This window comes from Microplitis demolitor, chromosome 2 (genome assembly GCF_026212275.2).
Source record: "Microplitis demolitor isolate Queensland-Clemson2020A chromosome 2, iyMicDemo2.1a, whole genome shotgun sequence".
Taxonomy (NCBI): Eukaryota; Metazoa; Arthropoda; class Insecta; order Hymenoptera; family Braconidae; genus Microplitis; species Microplitis demolitor.
Window position 1 is genome coordinate 19,680,599 of NC_068546.1, and position 24,333 is coordinate 19,704,931.

General features: G+C 26.3%; 1 protein-coding gene across 4 annotated transcripts in view; it reads right to left on the reverse strand.

Moving 5' to 3' along the window:
• Positions 1-21,231, reverse strand: part of LOC103568435 (protein Tob1) — a 44,551-nt gene extending 23,320 nt beyond the window's left edge. For 2 of the 4 annotated variants that reach the window (XM_008545288.2, XM_008545286.2), the window contains exon 1: positions 3,752-4,392. The gene's annotated coding sequence lies outside the window, so the exon portion shown is untranslated. Of the gene's footprint in view, positions 1-3,751; positions 4,393-12,889; positions 12,910-20,913 lie in introns of those variants that run through there. The other 2 variants (XM_008545287.3, XM_053743073.1) reach the window with 2 other exon arrangements.
• Positions 21,232-24,333: the final 3,102 nt, after the last annotated feature.

Sequence of the window (24,333 nt, forward strand, 5' to 3'; positions counted from 1 at the left end):
TTCAAATTTATTAAAATTTTTTTTTTATTTCAAATGCAAGTGGGATTTGTGATTTAGTAAAACTAGAGTAATTTAAATTTAAATATATGAAATTTATATTTTAGTAGCGTTTAAATATTTAGATCAAAGAATTATTATTTAAATTTAAAATACTTTTTTTTTCAGTTCATGCAGAAAAAAAAGAGAGAAGAATAAAAAAATAAGAGATTAGTATGTATGCCAGTAATGCAATTATATATTACGTAATAGTTGGCCGATACAATTCAGTCAATAAATTTTAACGATTTCTCGTCGACCTGCCAAATAAAAATTGGCACTCGACAATAATACATTTTTTTATAAATATCTTTGTGAAATTATAAAATGCAAGGTAACCAGGGCACCATATTTAATATCAATTAATTCCAAAGAAACAAATTTAGTTTTTAAGAAAGATTTTTTATCCAAGATAAGTTTGAAGTCATGAAAAAACGAATTGTTATCTATATATTAGAACTTAACATGTCATTTCGGCAAATTTATTTTTGACACAATTCCTTATACGTTTTATATACATATATATATATATATATATATTTTTACTTGGATTAAAAAAAAAATCCACGTTACTCAAAAATTATTCCGTTGAAAAAAAAACTCTCTATTTACTTCATATGCGAAGTTTGTTTTTTTGTCAGAAATAGTTGTAAGTAGCAAGTAAATTTGGATTAAAATAAAATCCATATTGACTTTCAATTTTCTATAGTATATTATCAAGAGTACTTTAATGACTTTCATTAAGTGATAATAATTTTTATACGAAATAAATTAATGATCCAGAAATTGACAGATGACAAACAATTTTTGGATTTTTTTTTAACGAATCAAATACAAAAAAAAAAAAAAAATAAAAAAATGCACATGTAGTAAATTTAATAAACTATAAGTGCAATTTTTCAAAAAATTTTTTTTTTCATTATTTATCGTAATAAAAAAAATTCAAAATTTATTAGACATTAGCTAATTTCACGATCTGGAAGTTAACAGACGATTGACAATTTTCAGATCTTCTTGTCAACAAATCAAATACAAAAAAAAAAAACTAAAAATATGGACATGTAGAAAATTTACTAACCTACAAGTGCAATTTTCCGAAATATTTTTTATTATGATTTGTTATTTTAAAAAAAGATTCAAAAGTCATTAGACGTCAGCTAACTTCATGATTCAGAAGTTAAACTATTAACAATTTTCAGATCTTTTTTTCAACAAATCAAACACAAAAAAAAAAAAAACTAAAAATATGCACATGTAGAAAATTTAATAAACTTTAAGTGTAATTTTTTGAAATATTATTTTTTTATCATTTATAGTTTTGAAAAAAAATCCAAAAGTTATTAGACGCCGGCTAACTAGACCCTCAAGACTTAAAAAAATTTTATATAAAATGTAAAAAACTTATATAAAATAGAAAATAAATTTAATAATTAATGTCTTAAAAAAAAAATGTTAATGTGAAATTTCTCTAGCCGATAATTTTCTCGGGCACGACTGAACTTGGAAGCCCTATTTTATATATTAGGGGCGAGATAGAGGGAGTACAAGTGAGCAGGGTTTACAAGAGGGTGTAAATCGTATGGAAAATAGGCCAGTGGGTCGAGCTGGGATCAAGAGGGTGTATATAGTAATATTAGATAATTTTTCTTATTTATATTCGTAAACATCCCCGACTATTCGTGTTTACCACAAGAATTATGTTGACATCATACCGCAACCATTTATTATCGTGTAATATATATTATTAAAAAGAGAAGAATAATAAATAACATTTGGTATTTTATTACTTTTTTTTCACCAAATATAATTTTAAAAAATAATTTATTAGTTATAAAAATAATTAATGTCCGACGATAAATTTTTAAACGATAAATTTATTAAGTGGAAAAATATATATACTTAACATGCGAAAATTTATGTAACACAAACAAATAAATTTATAAAAATATATATTAAGTAAAGGTAAATATTGTTTAAATTGATTACAGATTTTGTTGAATTTAAATTGAAGGCCGTCATGCCCGTGGACAAAATTTTAAAGGAAAACTCTAGTGCGATAAAAAAAGTCAAGGCTGCATTTCTATGAGTTCTGATATATTTTTGATGTTAAATAAATTAATATCGATTTATTGGAATTGTTATTGTTGTTATATATGTTATAAAATAATAATAAATTTATGTGACGTGACGTGACGTATAAAATTAAACTGACGCGAGAGAACAAGAGTGTGAGTGAATAATTAGCGACGATAATTAAACTTCGATCGAAGCTGAATTGTTGATTGGGAATTATCTACAGCGTCATGTATCGACTTTATAACTTTCTCGTTATTTCCATTTATTTATAATTTGAAATTATCCACCGGTAAAATAATTATTGTTTTTAAAAACTCGAGGACGAAATTATAAATTTGAATAAATTACACTTAATATTTAATCAACTTAATTTATAACTATGTGTCATTTATTTTTCAAAATTACGTATGTCCGTAATAAAGTCATGAGATATTTTGTGAAGATTAAACTCAATGGCAGAAAAAAAGATTATGGTTAGAAGGCAATTTTTAGATTTTTTTTTTTTTTTACAAATTAATTACGGAAAAAAAAAAACTGAAAAATGCACGTGTAGAAAATTTAATAAACTATAAGTGCAATTTTTAAAAATATTTTTTTTTTTCATTATCTATGGTTTTAAAAAGAATTAAAATTTTTAAATGTCAGTTAACTTCATGCAAGCAATTAACGATTTTTAGATCTTTTTTTCAACAAATCAAATACAAAAAACAAAAAAACTAAAAAAATGCACATATAGAAAATTTAAAAAACTATAGTGCAAATTTTCAAAATATTTTTTTTTTCATTGTTTATCATTGAAAAAAAATTCAAAATATATGAGACGTCAGTTAACTTCATGATCCAGAATTGAATAGATGATTAATAATTTTCACATCTTTTTTTCAACAAATCAAATACAAAAATCAAAAAACTTAAAAAATGCACTTGTAGAAAATTAAAAAAACTACAAGTGCAATTTTTCAAAATGTTTTTTTTTTCACTATTTATCGTTTTAAAAGAGATTCAAAATTTATTAGACGTTAGCTAACCACGATCTAGAAGTTAACAGATAATTAAAAATTTTCAGATCATTTTTTTAACAAATAAAATATAAAAAACAAAAAACTAAAAAAATGCACATGTAGAAAATTAAAAAAACTAAAAGTGCAATTTTTTTAAATATTTTCTTTTTCATTATTCATCACTTAAAAAAAAAATTAAAGTATTATTATACGTCAGCTAACTAGTATCGTAAAAAAAAAGTTGAAAAAAAAAAAAAAATTTCAATTTAAATATTTAAAAATTTCCAGTCCGCATGTGTGTCGCGAAGTGTTTGCTCTCGCGATAACCCAGAACTTACACTTGTTTAATGATAAAATTTGCTCCAAAAAAAAAACTGATTAAAAAAATTATATTTTAACACGTCGAGCTTAAATATTTTTAATTGTTTTTCAAAAATAATTTTTGAACGCGTCATATGTTAATGATAGAAATATCGAGAATCTTCGCGAAATGAGATCATACAAGTGTAAGTAAAGGTTGAGTTGTTTATGCGCTACCAAATCAAGATGATCATGTGTAATATGATATTACACTATATATATATGTCTATATATATCTATACATATATATTTTTTTTATATAAGCATTAAATACTCACGTGTGAAGCGTGTGCCACTCCAATTTATTTTTTTCCTCTTAGATATAAAAAAAAGATAATTATTTTTTTTTTATATGGACATAAAAAAAGGCACCTCTTCAAACACGATAATTTATTAATTATAAAAATAATAACCACACTTTTATCCGGTAATTAGTATAAAAAAAAATTAGTATAGATTTTTAAGAAAAAAAAAAAAAATTTTTTTTTTTAAATTTTTGCTTTTACTGAACTTTGATATCTGATTGATAGATAGATTTAATAAAAAAATATAAAAAATAACTTTGGTTTCACACAATTATTCACAGAACACACGTTTTATCTTTATCGACAATGAATTAATTATTTTAAATATAAAAGTAAAAAAAAATATTGCTAAGAGTAGGAAATATTTAAGTTTAACCCAACGAAATACTATAGATAATTGTCGACTAGATGACAAATAAATATTTTATTTAATATAAATTAATTATTTATTTAAATTGTGTACACAGCTTTCGCTTGTTTTATTAATTTTTTTTAGGTTTCAACTTCTGATAAAATATATTTGAATTTTTTTAGTTTAAATAAAAATTTAATTGCCAGCCCGCGGTCTGTCACTTTCAAATTACGCTGCGAGACTGAAACTGCTGGGTAACATGTGGGTGACTTACATAGCGACTATCAAGGGGAAATTTCAGTGGGAGAACAAGAGGAAAATCTAGGGAAATACGGTGGGGGTAAAGTGGTGAAGAGTGGGGTATGGAATTACGTCGAGGGAAGTGGGGAATAAAATTTCCCCTGCGCGAATTGCCAACGAATTGCTGATGAAAGGAGCGGGAGACTACTGACGTACTAGAGGAAGAGGGGGAAGGAAAAGAGAGGGGGAAGGAGGCTTAATAATATTACGTATGCGTATGACTGTGTGTGAATGTGTGTAATAAGAGTAGAGTTAAGGAGTAAATACAAGGACACTTGAGCAGACAATTAATTTTCTACTGTAATAAAATTTTATCTATTTGACACTTTGCTATTATTATTAATTTCATTTAAATTATTTTTATTTATGTTTATTTTTTTATCGTGATAACGACTATTGATTGTTTATTCAATAGACTTTTTTTTTTTTTTATTTGCAATTGAAATTTTTAGTCAAAATATTTTTGCGTTAATAAGGAAACGAATTGCGAGAGTGGGGGAAGGAAAATTTTTTTTATAAAAAAATATTTTTGTAGCTGGGCTGTTGAAGCTTGAAAATTTTGTGGATAAAATGGACAGTAATTTTGGATTTTTGAAAATTTAAAAAATTTTTTACTTATTTATGAAGTTAGCCAATAGCTAATAATTTTTTGATTTTTTTCAAAAGGGTAATTTATTAAAAAAAAAAATATTTGAAAAAATTGCACGTGTAGATTTTTTAATTTTCTACATGTGCATATTTTTAGTTTTTTTTTTTTAATTAAATTGTAAAAAAAATTATAAAATTGTTAATTATCTGCCAACTTCAAGATCATCGAAGTTAGTAGATAATTAAAAATTTTCGGATTTTATTATTGATGAGTCAGTTATAAAAAAAAAAAAAAAAAAAAATGCACATGTAGAAAATTGAAAAATCTACACGTGCAATTTTTTCAAATATTTTTTTTTTTTATTAATTTATCGTTTTAAAAAAAATCCAAAAATTATTAGGCATCGGTTAACTTTCAGAGTTGAGAGAGTAGAGAAACTAATAGTCTTATAACGAGGTCCTTCTAAATTATTATTTTTGTTTTTTTTTTTTTAATAAAGTTTTGTTTAAAATTGAGATTTTGCATGAAAAAAAAAAAAAAAAAAAAAAAAAAAAAAAAAAAATAATGGCAAGTAAATAAAAAAGTTGTTTTTTCAAACTTTGACTTTTTAAATTTTTTATTTGCTGTCGTTAAGTTGAGGAAAAAAATTAGCAAATATTTTTTATTAAATACTTTATTGACATTTTTTTTCCAAATTGGTTTGCCAGACGGTTGATGTTTCGTAAAGTAAAAATCGATCAGAAACAATTATGCTTTTGATGTAACTGACGGATGTCTCATCAATTAACTGTAATATAGCCTCGTTAAAAAAATTTCCTAGTTTTTTTTCGGAGCGAATACTATCAACAAAAAAAAAAATGTCTAATTTATTTCTCTTACGGAATTTTTTTAAAATTTATACATAAATTTTTCTAATTACATTACATGCATCCATTCAATTTGTTGTCATTATATTTATTTGCACAGACATGTGTTGCCAAGAATGTTGTGTTTTTATTTTTAATAAACAATTATTGTTGTGCCAAATGGGAATTTGTTGACACTATAGAATGTGTGTCAGGGTATTATTTATTTAGCATTTATTTTGTTTGTCTTATTGGTAAATTTATATCGCAAATTATTTGTAATTTTTTTTTAATTTTTTTCTTGTATATATTTCTGTTATCCTTTAATTGTGATAATATACCATAATATAACCTTTGCTGAAGACTCCGGGTTTCATATAAATTTTAGAAATTACTTTTTTAGACCAAAATATCAAGCTACGAAGCGAGGCAAAATGGGCCGCTTACAAAAAATATCAATAGTGATTTTTCTTTTACTTGCAAATAAAAGTGTTCTACTTTTTTTTATTCCGTAAAATGTTCAGTATCAATATGACCTAGTGATCAAAATTCAAAATTTCGGGGAAAATGGGCCTCCAAAAAAATTTAAAAGACTTTGTTTTGGATTAGTTTCGGATTTCATATTTTTTAAAGAAGTTATGCTAGAGACCCAAGTTACCCCACAATGTCTAAGTTGCCTCTTTGTACAGATTTGAAGGCCCATTTTCTCTTTCTTGAATATATGGTTAAAAGAAACTAAAAATAAAAACAAATAATTTACAATAGTGAAGAGTTGATTTAAATTTTAAGTAAAATAAAACCTATAAAGTTTTCAATTGGCAGTAGTAAATTCTTAAAGTGACTCGTCGTTTCACCAAGCAAAACAAATCCTGCCAACAAAGTCAATGACCTTCTTTGCACTCGACTATTTTTTTACTTCACTTGAATGTGTTTTTTTTTTTTATTTATTATTTTTTTTTTATTTCAACATTCTTTCACTCTCCAAGTCTGAATCCGTATCTTTACCGTCTATTTAACTGTCTTTATTATTATAAATATATACACATATATATACAGTTAAAAATTTTGTCTATTCGTGTTTTAAAATTATTTGGGGTTGATTTTCAACCGAGAAATCTGTTGATTCAACACAAACCGTTTGCGTTATTTTACTTTAGCAGATTTTTTATGTTAATGATTAGAAAATTTGGAATATGACATTTCTTGTGTTATTCAAAAGTTAAAACAAAATTTGTGTTTAGCTAAACACCCGCGCGTTTCTTCATTACTAAAACCAAGCAAATCATTGTAACAGGATTGTCTGCACGGAAACTTGGATTATAATTGATTTATAATTAAATATAAGGGAGACGGGGCAAGACGGCCCCCTGGGGCAAGAAGGCCTACCACAAAAATTAACCAAATTTTTTTTTTCTTGTTTTCTTTTAATTATCACAAATTCAGATTATTTACTCATTTTTAGCCCTATACGTGAAACTAGGGGCAAAATGAACCACTCAGAAAATATAAAAAAAAATGTATTTCATATTATTATAACCTAGTCATGATTAATTTAATAGAAATATCATTCTTTGGTTAATTCTTTTATTTGGTAATATGTTTGGAAAAAAATTAAAACACTCAATTTTTTTCTACAGAAGTGAACAAATTACTCGTATTATATCAAAAAAGGTTATTTCGAGTAATATAAAAGTAAATACAGTTGTTAAAGAGAAAAATATAAACATTTATAACGCGGGAAATTTTTTTACAATTAAAAAAAAAAAAATTTTTTTTCATTTTTTTTCGGAGGGGGCCGTCTTGCCCCAAAAAAAATTTTTTTTTCAGGAGCTTCACCAAAATTTTGGTGGATTGAGTTAAAGTTGGACGAGAGTAAATCGACTTGATGGTTAAAAGCCACAAAGAATAATAATCGGCTTAGGTGGACCGTCTTGACCCGGTCTCCCCTAATCATAGATAACTTTAATATTTTTAAGATCAGGTTCAATGATTTTTTTATTTTCATTTTACGGGAGGATAATTCATAGCTCCGTTTTTTAGAAAAATCACCGAAAATCGAACTAATAGTTTGCTAAATTGACATAAGTTGTACTAAGGTTACATCAGCATACTTGAGTTTGTTAGGTTATGTGCTTATATTTATTGGTTAATTTTAACATGAAAAGTCTGTTAATTTTACACAAATTTTCTGTCAAAATAATAGATTTTGTGTTCAATTATTTAACACAAAATTTGTGTTAAAGATCAACACAAGCGCAATGTATTGAATTAATACCAAAATTGGTGTAGACCATTTGCAACGCATGATTTTTGTTGAATTTAACACAAAATGTCTAACTGTGTATACAATGTAAAAAGAGTGGCGTTAAAAATGGACTCATTTCAACTCCGCCCGGTGTTAAAATGAAATTACACCGGTGTAGAAGGCGTAATTCGCCAGTGTTAATTGCACTGTGAAAAATTTCCAACAAATTTTACTATGGGTGCATTGTAACACCGGACCGTAAGAAAACTGGTACAAAATTTACAAGTGTCCCATATTAAAGGGTATGCGCAGACGACACGATTGGGACCTATGCGCATTTGTTTACTATGGGACACTTGTAAATTTTGTACCAGTTTTCTTATGGCCCGGTGTTACGATGCACCCATAGTAAAATTTAATGGGAGTTTTTCACAGTGTGGTGTAAAAGCGGGGTAAACTGCGTCCCCTTGGAGTATTAACTTTAAAGACTATAAACACACAAAAAATGTCAGTTCTTTATGAAAATTAATAAAAAATATAATTTATTAACAAGTATAGTGATCAAGTAAGTAAAAATATTCAAAGTAAAATATTTTAACACTGGTAAAGAATATTTACACCGGCAGCGGTGTTATTTTAACACCGGATAATTTTTTTTAACACCGGTACAGAATATTTACACCGCGGATTTTAACACCTACACCACTTGGACTTACCCCGATGATTTTTTACAGTGTACTATTTTACACTTATCAAAAAAAAATTCACAAAAACAAACGGAAGTGGGATTAAAATAAGGAAGCAAGATTTAGTAAAATGTTTCCATGCTAATGCAAATTTTTTTCTTTTTTTGAGATCTGAAAACTGATTAAGTGATTACGTTTCCACGGGAAGTCTACTAGATTATATCAAATGATATTTCCGTTTTGTTAAAAAAAATAAAAAAGACATTACTAATCATATTCAAGGTTTTAAAAAAACGTAGTAAAAATAATAAAGAGGATTATGCAAAGAATTCATTCATAATTAATTGATTTAAATCCGTGTGTATGAAATAGCTCGACATTAATTTATAAAAAAAATAATTACGGTCATTGAGATATTGTTAATATATAATAAACGTATACTCATCACTCGATTTCATTCATTTGCTACATAATCATCGTGTTCCTGTTTTCTGTCTCTTTATACTTATATACATGCTTGTATATATATATATATATATATATATGTTTATTAAAATTAATATATATTTCTCATGTTCATGGCTGTAGAATGAACGTGTGTAACTATATTGTGACACAGTAGTCAAGGTCCTTATAGTGAAGCCGGAACGCTCCGATTTCATGACGAAACGAAACGAGCCTGATCCGACCCTATTGTATATTATATATATATATTTATACGTAAGGCGGATATGCATTCAGTTAAACTACTACTAGTTAAAAAACTACAAATACTAGTACTAGTACATTTGTACATGTAATTCTACTACTGGCTGCTACTGCATTTTATAATAAGATTACACTGGATTTTATTGGATTTATTTTTTATATTATTTTTAATAAAATTTTTTTTACTGTATAAATATTTAATAACTTCCTTTAAGCTATGGAATTTTTCATTTAATTTTTCTATTAATTATAAATTTTATTGCGCCAATTAAAATTAATGGCTTGTTTTAATTGGTGATTAACCGTTAAAAAAAAGTTTTGTTCTGATTATATATATGTAGTATATATATAATGAGATATGATCAAGTCTTATTATATCTGAATAAACAGTGTCAGATCTGCACAAATGCCATGTGTGGGAAATCCCGCGTCATAGATTCAAATTTGGCGCCGTAAAAATTTTGAATTTAAATCCAACTTCTTTCTGTCATTCAAATTTCCGGAGTAAAAAAAAATCACTCCGCAGACAGAGTGAATATGAAGGTTTTTTTTTTCACTGATTTCGAAGTGACGTAAATTCAATTTCAATTCATTCACTGATTCGAATTTTTGAAAAACCCGCTACGAATTTATTCCAGATTGAATTGAAAAATTTTTTACAGCCCAAAAGACAAATAAATATTCCATTACAGACACTGATAAATCATAAATATTATGTTATATATTTATTACAATATAAATTACTGTTATAAATATATACATACATATATATACATACAAGAAGTTTAAACAATAAAGTAGGTTAATATAATTTTGAATGATATAATAACATTTAACCAGTATGAGCCCGCAGAAATTTTATATACATTTAGACAGATGTTAAATATATGATTTAATATAATTAAACATTCTATAGTAGTAAAAATAACAAGTGTATTCTATATAAGTTTACACTACTACCATACATTCTCAACATAGATGATATATATAATAGATAATCGACCCAACAGTCAGCTGCAATATGCAAACTTACTTTATATATATATATATATATATATATATATATATATATATATATATATATATATATATTTATATATATATATATATATATATATATATATATATATATATATATATATATATATATATATATATATATATATATATATATATATATATATATATATACATATGTATATATCACAGATTCTGGAGTCAGAGTAGAGCTTTGCTTGTAATACTCGGATTATATTCTATCCACATACATATATATGAATGTACACACATATATATGTATATATATGTATGACAATATACAACTGGACTATACTAGACTCAATGCAACCGGCAAGAGGCAGCCGCTCGGCCACGGTCGCCTCGAGGCCTTCGTTCATACCACGCGCTGTTATGCAACACTCAACTACTAGCAAGTGCCGGACATATGAGCTTCCAATATATGTAATAAATAACGGAATACTTATAAAATAATGCTATTTAAATATATTAATATACGCGGAAAATTTAAGCTTAATAAAAATCACCATTTTTTTTTTTTTTTTTTTTTTCAATATGCGAACTTATAAATTTTGAAGTAATTTTAATAAATTCAAATTTAAATTTTTTTACCGCCAGTGCACTAAGGTTACAGAAATTTTAAATTTTAGTTAGAAAAAAATTTTGTTTTAATAAATTTTTTAAATTCTTTTATTATCTGATATATTTACATTTTTTTAAGAAAAAAAAAAAAGTAACAGATCATTTTTCGCACATTGATAAAAAAATATTTTTTTATTGCAAGTTAAATATTTTTAAGATATGTAAGAAATAAAAAAAATTTGGAGTTGTAGACTCATTATATTGTTGAGTAATTAATAAAGAAAGTATTATAATAATAAAATAAATGTTATTTAAATATGTACATAAAGTTAAATTAAATTGTTTTATCATCGTTAATATGACAATGACGTTTGTGATATGAAGAAATAAAATATTTCGTCATGTTGATAAATACAATACTGATAAAGAAGGATAGTTTTTAGATTAATGATTATGAAAAAAAATAATATTTTTGAATTTTATTAATGATATCTATATTTTTTTAAGGATTACGATGGGATTGTATATTTCGAAGAACAAAATTCAATTGTCGTAAAAAAAAGTATAAAGAAATTTACGTTTTTACTAAGAAGGCAATCTAACATCTGCAGTATAGATAACTGTTATTATCGTACATGTGTACAATATGTCTTATATATATGGACAAATATATATAATTTTATTTAATCGTCAGAGTTATAATTATTCAAAATTGATTTTATTCCAAAGGCCAGTGAATGCATGTTACAAAGTCTTTTGTTTTTTATTTTTCTAGTAAAATATTTATTTTTTTGTTTTTTGAGTAAAATTTGAAAGTTTGAATCTGACAGATGTTAAAGGGTGATTTTTATAAGCAATTATATATAAGAGACGAGGAGGGGGGGGGTCAAAATACGGTAGGGTGAGCAAAACCGGGTGTCCATTAAAAATTTTTTTTTAACGTCAACTGAAAATTTTTTTTAATTTACTTTGAATATCCCCTCCACCCCTCCCCAAAGTAGAAGATACTGGAGTAAAAGTGAGACTTTGTATATGAATAAATATATTGATAATTATAAATATTTACTTAAAGCTGTTATCTTTTAAAAGATTGTAATGGACATTGTATTCGAAATACTTTTTTTATGATGCTCAAAGTGTTGCATAATAGAATGAAAATAAAAATATACATTTGAAAGACTATTAATTTGGGGTATTTTAAATGGTGGCTTAGTGCTGCGCGATAATTTGGATTTAATGATAGTTTGGATTAGTATTCAAATTCATTTATTCAATGTTCGCGCTACTCACTTCCGGTACACTTTTTTTTTGCAAACTAAAATAGCTGGAGACTTCTGTTTGGGCTTAAAAAATTAGTTAAGAGTTCGTTGATCTCGTAGGCTTAACAAGTTTCGATATTTTTATTTTGAATTATTTATACAGAGCTCGGAAGATTCAAGTTTAACTTGTAAATTTCTCGTGTTCGTAATCACCGTTTTGTTTCGAGCGAGAATTTTTAAAACTAACAGCCGAAGGATATTCTTCCAATTTTTATTGACAATTTAAAAAATAATATTATCTGTACGAGTTTTCGAAAAAAGTTTACCTGAAGATTTAAAAATAAAACTTTCGGCAAAGGTTTTTAAAGTCAACACTTTTACAACCACCGCTACGATTGCACTAAAGGAATAATTATTCTCAGCCTGACAAATCATTTAATCACATTTCGTAATTTCGTTGCCAATTAAATTTTCTAAAGGAATATTATTAATAAGGATTTTTTGATAATTTAACAGAGTACCTGTTACCTTAATCAAATAATTTGATTCCATATCACCTACTGGCCAAATGGTCTGCGATTAATTCCACCGGACTGATAATTACCTATTTTACCCGACATTAATTACTCGATCCACTGCAGCTTGACAACTCTATTATTCATTTAAATATACTCAAAATATCACGATACCTCAAAAATACTTTTTTTAACTAATTAACTGTCATTTCAAAAGTCACTTTGAACGTTCAAATTTAAAAAGTAATGATTATAATTCAACATTTACTATGCAATAAAAGCACTGAATTATATAAATTAAAAATAATTTATACTAATATATTATTATTAAATATATATATTTATTTAAATATTTATAATTTTTTAGTCTCCACGAACTTTAAGATGACCATAAATGGTATTTCTACTCTATATATAGTGTGCAAGAATTAAATATAGTATATTAACACGAAAGACACTTGAAGTAGTACGGTAAATAAATTTTTCCATTGCACTTCACACTTGTACTCGGACATTATACTCACGCGAACTCTGGAATGCTCATAACTTACAACGCACATGTCCATTTATATATATATTTATATATTTATTAACACTTGTTATTAAGTAAGATGACAATAAAAAAACAATTCCGCGTATTGATTGAAAGAAAAATAATTTATATATATTTTTAATTTATTATATCAGGTAGTATATTTTTTCGCGGTACCGACTAAAGTTGTTATTTTCCTGATAATATTTACTGACCTATTTATTAAAGTAAACAACTAATAACAATAATGATAATAACAATGACATCAAAGTAAATATAAACCGGAAAAACTTAATAAAGGTCATTAAGTAAATCCGTATCATAATCGATTGACCTTCTGGCATTATACTAAAAAATCGCATGGCAAAATGGCTTCAGGTATTACATATAAAACACGCGTGGGTCCAACAAATTCAAGGACTCACGTCGATGATTATTTGTGGGTCAAGAGAGTCACTTTGTTTTGTTTACTATTATTTTATTATTATCAACTCTTTTTTTTTCTCGAATTATTTTCAAGTGTTTACTGCATCTTAACACACTTAACATATACTATAAATGTATGACAATAAATAAAAATAAATAGTAATTATACTGTAAAAATAACTGGGGTAAATCCAGGTGGTGTGGGTGTTAAAGTAACACCGCCGTCGGTGTTAAAATATTTTTCGGTGATTTTTCCAATTTCTATGCCTTAAATTTTTTTTACACTGATTTAACACCTGTATTTTTACACCAAATGACACCATCTACATTGGTGTTATTTTATTTTAACACCACTTAGTGTTAAATTGAATCCATTTTTAATACCGCTCGTTTTACGGTGTAATTACACTATAAAAAAAAGAAATGAGTCCAGGCGGTGCAGGTGTTAAATTTCTACACTAAAAGCGGTGTTAAAATAACACCGCCGCCGGTGTTAAGAAAATTTCTTGGTGTTAAAATATTTTTCGGTGCTTTTCTAATTTCTATACGTGAAATTTTTTACAGCGATTTAACACCGTCTAAACCGGTGTTATTTCATTTTAACACCACCTCGTGTTAAATTGAGTCCATTGTTAACACCACTCTTTTTACAGTGCATTGGGTTTTTTCTAATCTCTTTATGGAATTTTTTTTTACACTGATTTAACACCGTCTATACCGGTGTTATTTCATTTTAACACCACGTAGTGTTAAATTGAGTCCACTTTTTGTTCTTCTTACAGTGTATAAATTTATGACATAACTAATAAAAATAATATTTAATTTAAAAATTATTGATAAATTTATGAAACAATAAATCGGAAATAAATAAATGAAAAATTGTATTCGGTCTAGTGTATACATGATAAAATTAATAATCGAAAATTCTCATTGGAAACCGTGACGTTAACTCTTATCGTTAAACGATAAAACAATTCTTTTTATATACCTGTTACAAGTGATTAAATTTTTTTTTTTTTTGATTCGCCTAATGCCCGATAGACACGTTTGTCAAACATAAAAATATTTAATAGTAATTGCTAATTATTAATTATAAATAATTTTTTTAAATAAAAATATTTTCTTTTTATTACATATTGCTCATAATTTATAAGACAGCCTAATAAGTATGAAAAGTGAAGAAGAATTTTTTTTTTTAAGTTCGAGCTTGGCAGTGCAAGTACACGAGACAGGAAGTTAACTTTGCCAAATGTACAGCTAGTTTATTGAAGAAACATTTATAGATATTTGTTATATATATTATGTACATATGTATAAGAAAGACTGGCAATCGTTATAATTTTTAATGGTTGTTAAGGACGTCGCGACTCGCGACACTGCAAACATTTTATTGTTCTTATATACACGTGGATATAATTGTGTGTGCTCGTGTGTATGTTTGTGTGTTTGTGTTGTATTGATGTGGATTTAAAGGTATATTGTATGTATAGTATTAACCTTGAACAAAAAACACGTAGGTTATTAAACGTAAGGTATATAATCGCTCAAGTCAAGCTTATCAACGAGTTATTGTGTCGTATAATAAACTCACCATGACTTTTCTATTTAGAAAATTTTATTTTTTTTTTAACTGCAGTTGCGACAAAAGAAAAATTTGATTTTTTTTTATGGTGGTTTTATTGAAGTAAAAAAAAATCAAATTTAGCTCAATCATTACATACAATGGTGACTAACGCTAATTTATGATATTTAAATTTTATTTCACGTTCATTATAATAATTATTGTCATTATAATGCATAATCATAATTTTTACAAGTCATTTAATTAACGGATTCACTCGAAATAATATTGCACACCTCAAGCGGGAAATGCTGAGGGTGTTTTATGAACGGTATATTTTTTTTAATTTTTTTTTTTCACACTAAAATATTTCTACACTCTTTTAATTACACCAAAATGGGAAAAATTGTATACTGGCATATAGAGAATTTATTAAGGAACAATTTGAACCCAATATTAAGTCGATTCGTTATTTTATTAGTTTAAAATAAATTATTTTAACTCAAGAAACCAGTGCTGTTAATGGTTACGTATGAAACTTCGTAAACACGATAACTCTCGATAGACACAATTAATCGGCCTAACTTTTTTTTATTATCTTTGTATTTTTTATCACGTGAACCCTGTGGAAAATCACTATCTAAATCCTTTTAGTTTAATTGTAATTAATTAAAAACGTAAAACTGATTATTCACGAAAAATTAAGCTGCCATTTTTATTTTTACTGTTGTTATTATTGTTTTCATTTTTTATCTTCATCAACTACTGGCGGCAGCACTAGCGTAACAGTATAGGTTTGAAAAAAAGAGCGACATCTAAGACAAAAAAGGCGGGATATTTAAAAAAAATGTTAATAAAAAAATATTAAACTGAAAATAAGAAATAAAAAAATCAAATTGATAATTTATAAATTGAATAAAAATTCATAATAAAAAAAAAATAAATTAATATTATAAAATAAAAGTAATGATTAAAAATAAAATGAGTGATTGATGTCAGCACTTTTGGATTTTTAAAAATTTTTTTTCAAAATTGCATTGAACTGATTTAGATAAAAATAATTTAGAAAGATAAAATGAGTAAGTTAATTGACATTAAACTTTTATTGAGAACGAGCGTCGTATCTTTGCGTTGCGGAGCTCTAAAATTAAAAATAAATTTAAAAATGCATTTTATTCTTTATGTCAAAAACTAGTCACTTTTTTTTTCTTTTTTTTTTTTTTTTTTTTTTTTTTTTTTTTTTAAAGAAGTAATAACTCTATTTATATTTAATGTAGAAATATATTATGTTTGTTTTTCTTTATGTGTTACGTGATTTTTAAATATTTAAGTATGTCAAAAGAGTTAAAAAAAAAATCTTAAGTTTTAAATATTTAAAAATAATAACTAAAATTATTTTAAATGAGTTAACAAAAATTAAAAAATAATCCTGCAAATAAAAAAATTTTCTTCTCCTCAATTTCTTTATCAATTAAAATTACAAAAATGTTAAAATAAATTAATTAATTAATTAAATGATAAATGAAAAAAAAAAAAAAAAAAAACAATAATTTGAATTGTAATGAATCGGGAATGTCCCGGGGACATAATGACACGACCGCGACAACACCGATGCCAAAACAGTATGAGGCAATAGGTAGTATCAAGTATATATATATATATATATATATATATATATATATATATATATATATATATATATATATATATATATATGTGTCGGTACAAGTGCCAGCTCATCTTCAGTGCTCAGTTTAAATTTAAGACACCCCTCAAATGTCACACGCATTCCTAATGCGTTCAGCCAACTAAAAACATCCGCGTTGGGTCAAGAATCGGGATAACTTTGATTTAAAACTCACTCATTACATCTCAACATATCTATTATTACTCAAATGATATATAATATAAATTGAATACTAACTCATATGTTACAAATATGCAGAGATTATCATTTATTATTTTAATGACAGGCAAAATCTATACAATACTCAAATTTAATTTCGAGGTCTCAATGTATGTATTTAGTAAGAGTATTAGTTGTGGATATGCATCAGTTTAAACTCTTAACATTCACGATGTCTCAGTGATGACGAAATTACTGAATCTTGCAGCCGACCCACATTTATAAATAGAGACGCTTCTTCGACATTTTAAATACGTCTATGTATATTTTTATTCAATATGTATAAATATATATATATATATATATACACTCATACACATACATATATGTTACACACATATATATAACATATATACTGTCTGACTATTTACTGCTCATTCCCCTCAATCGACATTTTAACTTCAAAAATTATATTTATTTATAATTATAACCCATGAGTTATTTTCCATCTTCTATCTTTATACAATTTCCGATGATGATAAATTTTCTCGTCTGTTTATGAATGACCTTATAAAGGCAAAAGTGAAAACGTAAATATTTCTATTTTTTTTGTATCTACTTTGCAAATTTTACTCAGGGTAACCTGAGGCAAAATTGGGAGCCATTTATCAGACAAAAATAATTTTTTTCTTTTTAACAAGTTTATAGAAGTGGGCAAGTTGGTCAAGCCTGACAGCGCGTCACTTTTTCATTTTTAGTAGAATTTTTTTTTAATCATGGCCCATTTTACCTCAGTCAGTTTTTTTTAGTCTCCAATAAAATAATAGTAGAAATTTGAATTAGCCGCTGTTCAGACTGATCAATCTACCTCACTTTTTTCTACAAACAGGAACTGCAAATTTGTAACCAAAAAAGCATTTTTTTGCAAAAAAAATGGTGTCTCATTTTATCCGAGATACCAATCAAAAACATGTCTTATTTTTTTCTAGTGACTCATTTCACTCCGTATTCCCCTACTTGTTTACTGAATATTAAACAATCGTGACGAACGCCGTTAAAAAAAACAAATATGTATACAATAGAAAAATGCAAACGATTCGTTTTTTTTTCCTCATTTTTTTTGTTATATTATTTGATCGATGTTGAAACGTCATTTAATAAAAATATGCGACCCTGAACGAGACTTAATGTTTTCTATGGGTCAAAGTTCGCGTATCAAATGTATTGCGAAAAAAATTAAGCATACGTTTGTTTGTTAAAATTCACTTTTTTTTTTTTTCTAATTGGAATAACGTCACTAATAAAAACTATCGCTTACTTACAAAACTGTTCAATAAAAAAAAATTTTTACACATAATTTGTATAGAGTTAAATGAGCAAAATTTCGAAAATGTACTTGCTACTAGAAATTTTATTGACTCGCTAAAATAATTGTAATTCATTGAAAATTTCAAAATTACCTAAAAAAAAAAAAAAAAAAAAAAAAACCAAGTAATCGAAAATGTTCCCATAATTTTTTTTCATAATCACTAGACAAAAATTTGGTAAAAAAAATAAATTAAAAAGTCATTACATATATTTATTATGTTCAAATTTTGATATATTTTCAATATTTCTAATGATATCTAATGATTCATTGAAAACAGCTGTACACTTTTTTTCTAGATGTAATTACTTTTAAATTAAAAACAGATAAAAAAAAAGTAATTAGACACGGGTATCTAATTCAACGGTTGAAAGAATTTATGTAAGATAATACAAATACTTTTTTTTTGTCAAACAGCTGCAGTATAAATTAAATTTTAAAAACAGTGAAAGCGATTTGTAAATTACTCAATAAATTTTTTTTTTTTTCATTAAAACCAAACTTTTCTATAAATATTTATTTAACTATATATATATTTATATTTTGTTTCTGACATAAGTAATTATAACGTTTCCTATTTTATAAAACCTTTAGATCAATATCAAGCGTGAATTGGAACGTAACAGCGAGATCGACCCGTGACCTAGTGGACCCGCCCGGGCGATAGTGGCGCCACACATTAATTTATATTAGATCATTTTATTATGCTTTTTTATTAATACTTAATTTTTACTATTAATTCTAACCCGTTGCTGGAAAACCGAAGTGTCTAATAAATATATAAAGCCAATAAATAAATAATTAAAGTTTATAAAATTCATCCAATTAAATTATCAGGTAATAGAAAAAATTTTATATTTATCTAATAAATTTAAAACCATTAAATATCAGTGTACACTGTACATTGTACAGTTAAAATATATAGTACTGAAGCCTTTTGGAGTTTTGTGCAAGGAGCTAAAATTAATTTCGTGGATTATAAGGACAGTTTTTTGGTTTCTTTGTCCCGCGTTTTTTTTTCGCCGTTTAATTTTCTAGGACAATCTTCCGTCGATTTAATAAATTATATATTAAATATGAGTGCTGATTTTTAATCGCCAAAATTACTAGTCCACTTTTTTTACTTCAGTTCACGATTTAAGACAAGAATATTTTTATTATAATTTTTTGCATCTATACTCAGATACTGTTATTTTTTATGATCCTGGTTGATAGGCAATTACAAATTTCTGAATTTTTTCTCAACAAATCAATGACGAAAAAAAAAAACTAAAAACATGCACATGTAGAAAATTTAATAAACTATAGGTGCAATTTTTCGAATTTTTTTTTTTTTTTCAAAATTTATCGTTTTGAAAAGAATTCAAAATTTATACGTCAGATAACTTCATCCAAAAGTTAACAGACAACTATTTTCAGATCTTTTTTTCAACAAATAAATCACAAAAAAAAAAATATGCATATGTAGAAAATCAAAGAAACTATAAGTGCAATTTTTCAAAATATTTTTTTTTTTATTATTCATCAATGAAAAAAAAATTCAAAATTTATCAGGCGTTAGCTAACTTCATGATTCTGAAGTTAACAGGCAATTATCTATTTTCAGATCTTTTTTTCAACAAATCAAATACGAAAAAAAAAAAAAAACTAAAAATATGCACATGTAGAAAATTTAATAAACTATAAGTGCAATTTTTTGAAATTTTTTTTTTTTATACTTTAGCATTTTGAGAAAAATCCAAAAATTATTAGACGTCAGTTAACTTCCATATCATTACTTTTTCCATTTTACAGTTATGTAATTTTATTTTTCGAACATTTAATTTTATTTTCAAACCCTATTCGAAACCGTAACACGTGATAAGTGATTACTATTGACCTCTTCCTTCCCCCATTCCTTTTATTGACTGCATTAATCGGATGCACTTGTGCTCCGGAATACAGCGCACATGGATTCTTTGACTAATTAATACATATATATGCATACGAAAATGATTTAATAGGACGTATTACACATGACATTAGACTAGACGAACACGATAGATTGTGAAAGTAAATTTTACTAACAGACACCTCTGAGTTATATTTAACCAGCTTAGATTTATCTATTGGTAAATTAAACGGCATCTAGGCCAATTACAAAACACCTCGGGTAATGTTTTAAAATATATAAAATCAGTATTTTTTTTTTTTTTATCAAGTCCATTGAACTATTTTATATTGTTTTACTGGGCCATTAATATAAACGCGGCACTAAAAAATTAATCATAAAAAAAGTAGCAATAAAATAAAAAAATATTACTCACTTAAATTGTGCTTGAGTTTGTCGGAGCTTTAAATAATATTTTAAATAGCAACTTAATCAGGTGTACACGTGATCTTCACAAGTGACAGTAAATAGAGTACAATAACAATCACTCGATAAATATATATAAAATAAAGTAAAGCACAAAAAGTATATATTTTAAAATGAATAATTTGGTGCACCGAATAAATAAATATAATGTGGATGTATAAATATATATTTATTTATATATATTTATATATTAATTAGCATGCGATATGTAAACAAGCAAAGTCGCGTGTGGATACCTCGCGAGGTGAAATGAGAAATAGTTGTACGCAGTTCGGTGTACCAGGAGAGACTGAAGCTCCCGGATAGTAAGACCGAGTTGATAGTGATAGTGGAGGGGATAAGGGTGCGCGTAGTGGATGAAAAGGGCCGAGTGGGGGTAGGGAAGCTCAAGGAAGGGGCACCGAAGGATTTAGAGGGGGTGCTTAAGGATATAGAAGGGGATTTGGGCGTAGGAAGGGGTAGGGAAGTCAGAGTATGACGTAACAGAACAGGGAATTCAAAAGGGCTCACGGTGCAGGATATGAGGGGGTGGAGACCACGGGTCATTAGTGACACTGGGACACGGAAGTGAATCCCTGGTGGATTTTATATATACTTTGCTCTTTTTCATTCACTTTCTCTCTCTGTCTCTCTCTTTTGTATCCTAGACACCCGTTGGTTACCACGTTGGGAATCCGCGTACTTGCAGATTTATTCTTACCCTTGTTTCTGTTCCGCGATGTGTAATTTAATTTGTTGGGTTTAATTGTTTTGTACTCGTACGTGTATAAGATTTAATTAAATCGTTTGTGTTGATATTTAAATTATTTTATGAATCGGATTTTTATTGTAATTATTGTTGTTTTTTTTTTTTTATTTATGAACTAGTACCGATAAATTGGTTATTCATGAACGTAATGGCCTTTGATCTCATGCTGAACGAGATCGCGTTTACATGCCAACCGGTTAGTCAGTTTGTTGTATCGACAAGAATTATTTTACCGGGTCAAGGTACTACTAGCAATGACATGGATGACTTATTGGCTGGAGCGACGTATCTGTGTGATTCGTTATTCCGGCTGCGTGCGGTAATTGACGGAACGGTCCAAGGTTATTTTCTGCTGACATAATCTCACGCGCAATGCCTATGGGGCTCTTAATAATTTATACTCGGACTAATTGTTTCCAGTATTATCTAGAAAAATATTGTTATTTTTTTAGGTTAAGTGTTTCAAAGTTGATTTTTTTAGAACCCGGGTCAAAAATAAAACTTTAATTAGACTTAGTTTAGCAAGTCGAAATTTGGAGCCGTTTTTCATAAGACAAACTCGACTTTTTTTACGCAGATATGAAATACATTGAGTTTTCGCCTTGTTTTAGACTTAACTGGCTGACTTAGTTACGATTTAAGACAAAAAAGTCTAAATCAAATCGAAATTTACTTGTTTTAGACTTATTCGACTTAAATTATAAAGCGAAAAAGTCAAAGCTAAGGTGAAATAATTTTTATATATTAAGGCGGAAGTAAGGCGAATAAATAACTTTTTTTCGAGTTGGTTTAGCAGGTCAAAAGTAAGGTGGATGACTGTCGTGCTCGAAGTAAAGACGAATAAGTTCAAACTAAGACTAAAAATACAAATAAGTTGAAGCTAAGATGAACAAAGTTGAAAAAGTTGAAAAAAATTTAAATTAGGTCGAAAAAGTCGAGATCATATCGAAAAATCGTCGGAAAATTGATAACTTGAAAAAAAAAAAAAAAATAAGGCGAAGCGAGGCTGAATCAAGTTCTATTTTTTACCCGGGTTTATTTTATAATGAATAATGGTGCATCCGATCCGGTTCAAAAATAATTTATTGGTACACGGAGAAAATTTAATTATACTATCTACGATACTAGATTTTGAATTTAAACTATTTGAAATGGTAGTAAAATTTTTCAGCGGTAAAATAATTAGTTTTACTATGGAGAATGATAACAGTAACAATTGATGGTGAAGACGATTACTATCGAAGATGCTAATTGTGACTATTAAAAATTATAATTGTTACAATCGAAGATGGTAACTGTTACCATTCAAGGTTGGCAAAATTCTTAAACAAAAAATAGGATAAATTTATACAAATTTAAATCCTTTATTTATATCCATACTTTAGCTATGTACATTTTGTCCTTTAAATAATTAAAATAAGTAACAATACAATCGTTCAAGTCCGAATATAATAAAACTTTCCAAATATTGTAGCTATTATTGATAACTTTAAATGATTGGGTATGATCATTAAAATAGCAATCATCCAAGTATTAAGTGAAATTAATCACATACACAGGTAAACAAAGAGAAAATTACATGTAGACAAGCTTCAGACTGTTACGCCGATATTTAAATTCTTTATTGGTTTAGACAGTAATTATTATTTGAGCTGATGGTAACTATTACCATCAGGTTATTAAGAATTACCATGCTGATAATAGTTATAATTAGTTAAGATAATAAAAGTTATAGTTTCTGATTATCATCAATAATCGTAGATCTTACCGTATAGTTAGTAGATACTACTATCCAGATTATTTATTTGAAAATTTAAATGATATTCACTACTATCGAATTCAGTTTAAAAATTTTACAATAACTAGATGATATCTTTTACTATAAAATTCCCTCTGTGTAATATTTCGCTAATTACAAGTATCAGCGTCTTCAGACCCGTTTTAAATTTAAAAAAATTTTTTTCATTTTTATAAGACAACCTTTTTTTTTTTTTAATTACAATTATTCCGAAATTATAAAATATAATTTTAAATTGATTTATTTTGTTTAATAAAGAATCATATTAATTATTATAAATTCTTATTTTTATATTTTGACAGGCAATTATATTTAATGGGGGTAATACAGACAATTTAAAAAATTGGCCTTGTTTATTATATATATCAAAGTTATTGAGTATTGATATAATTTTATTTTTTTTGTAAAACAATTATTATTGTTATTTACATTACAGAAATAGATTGGGCTACTAAGTGACTTTTTTTTCATTTTTGGTAACGACTTTTAATCACTTGTCTAGTTCAAAAAACTTTTTTAATTTAATTTTATACTATTTCTATTTTTTGCTGAAGTTCACTTTGCTGTTTTTTTTTCTTTTTTCAGAGTAAAATTGATTAGTGTTAAAAAGTAATATTGTAAAAATTTTTTCTGAGTGTCTAGAAATTTTTTTAATAATTAACGTATCATCAGATGATTCGAAATTCGTTATTTATTGACAGAAAAAATTTAATTTAATAATGTAATATAAAATTTTATTACTTGATATTAAAGAGGTTTAACAATTAATTTAAATATTTAATCAGAATGATTAAATATTCATTGGTCGTTTATTGATTTAAATA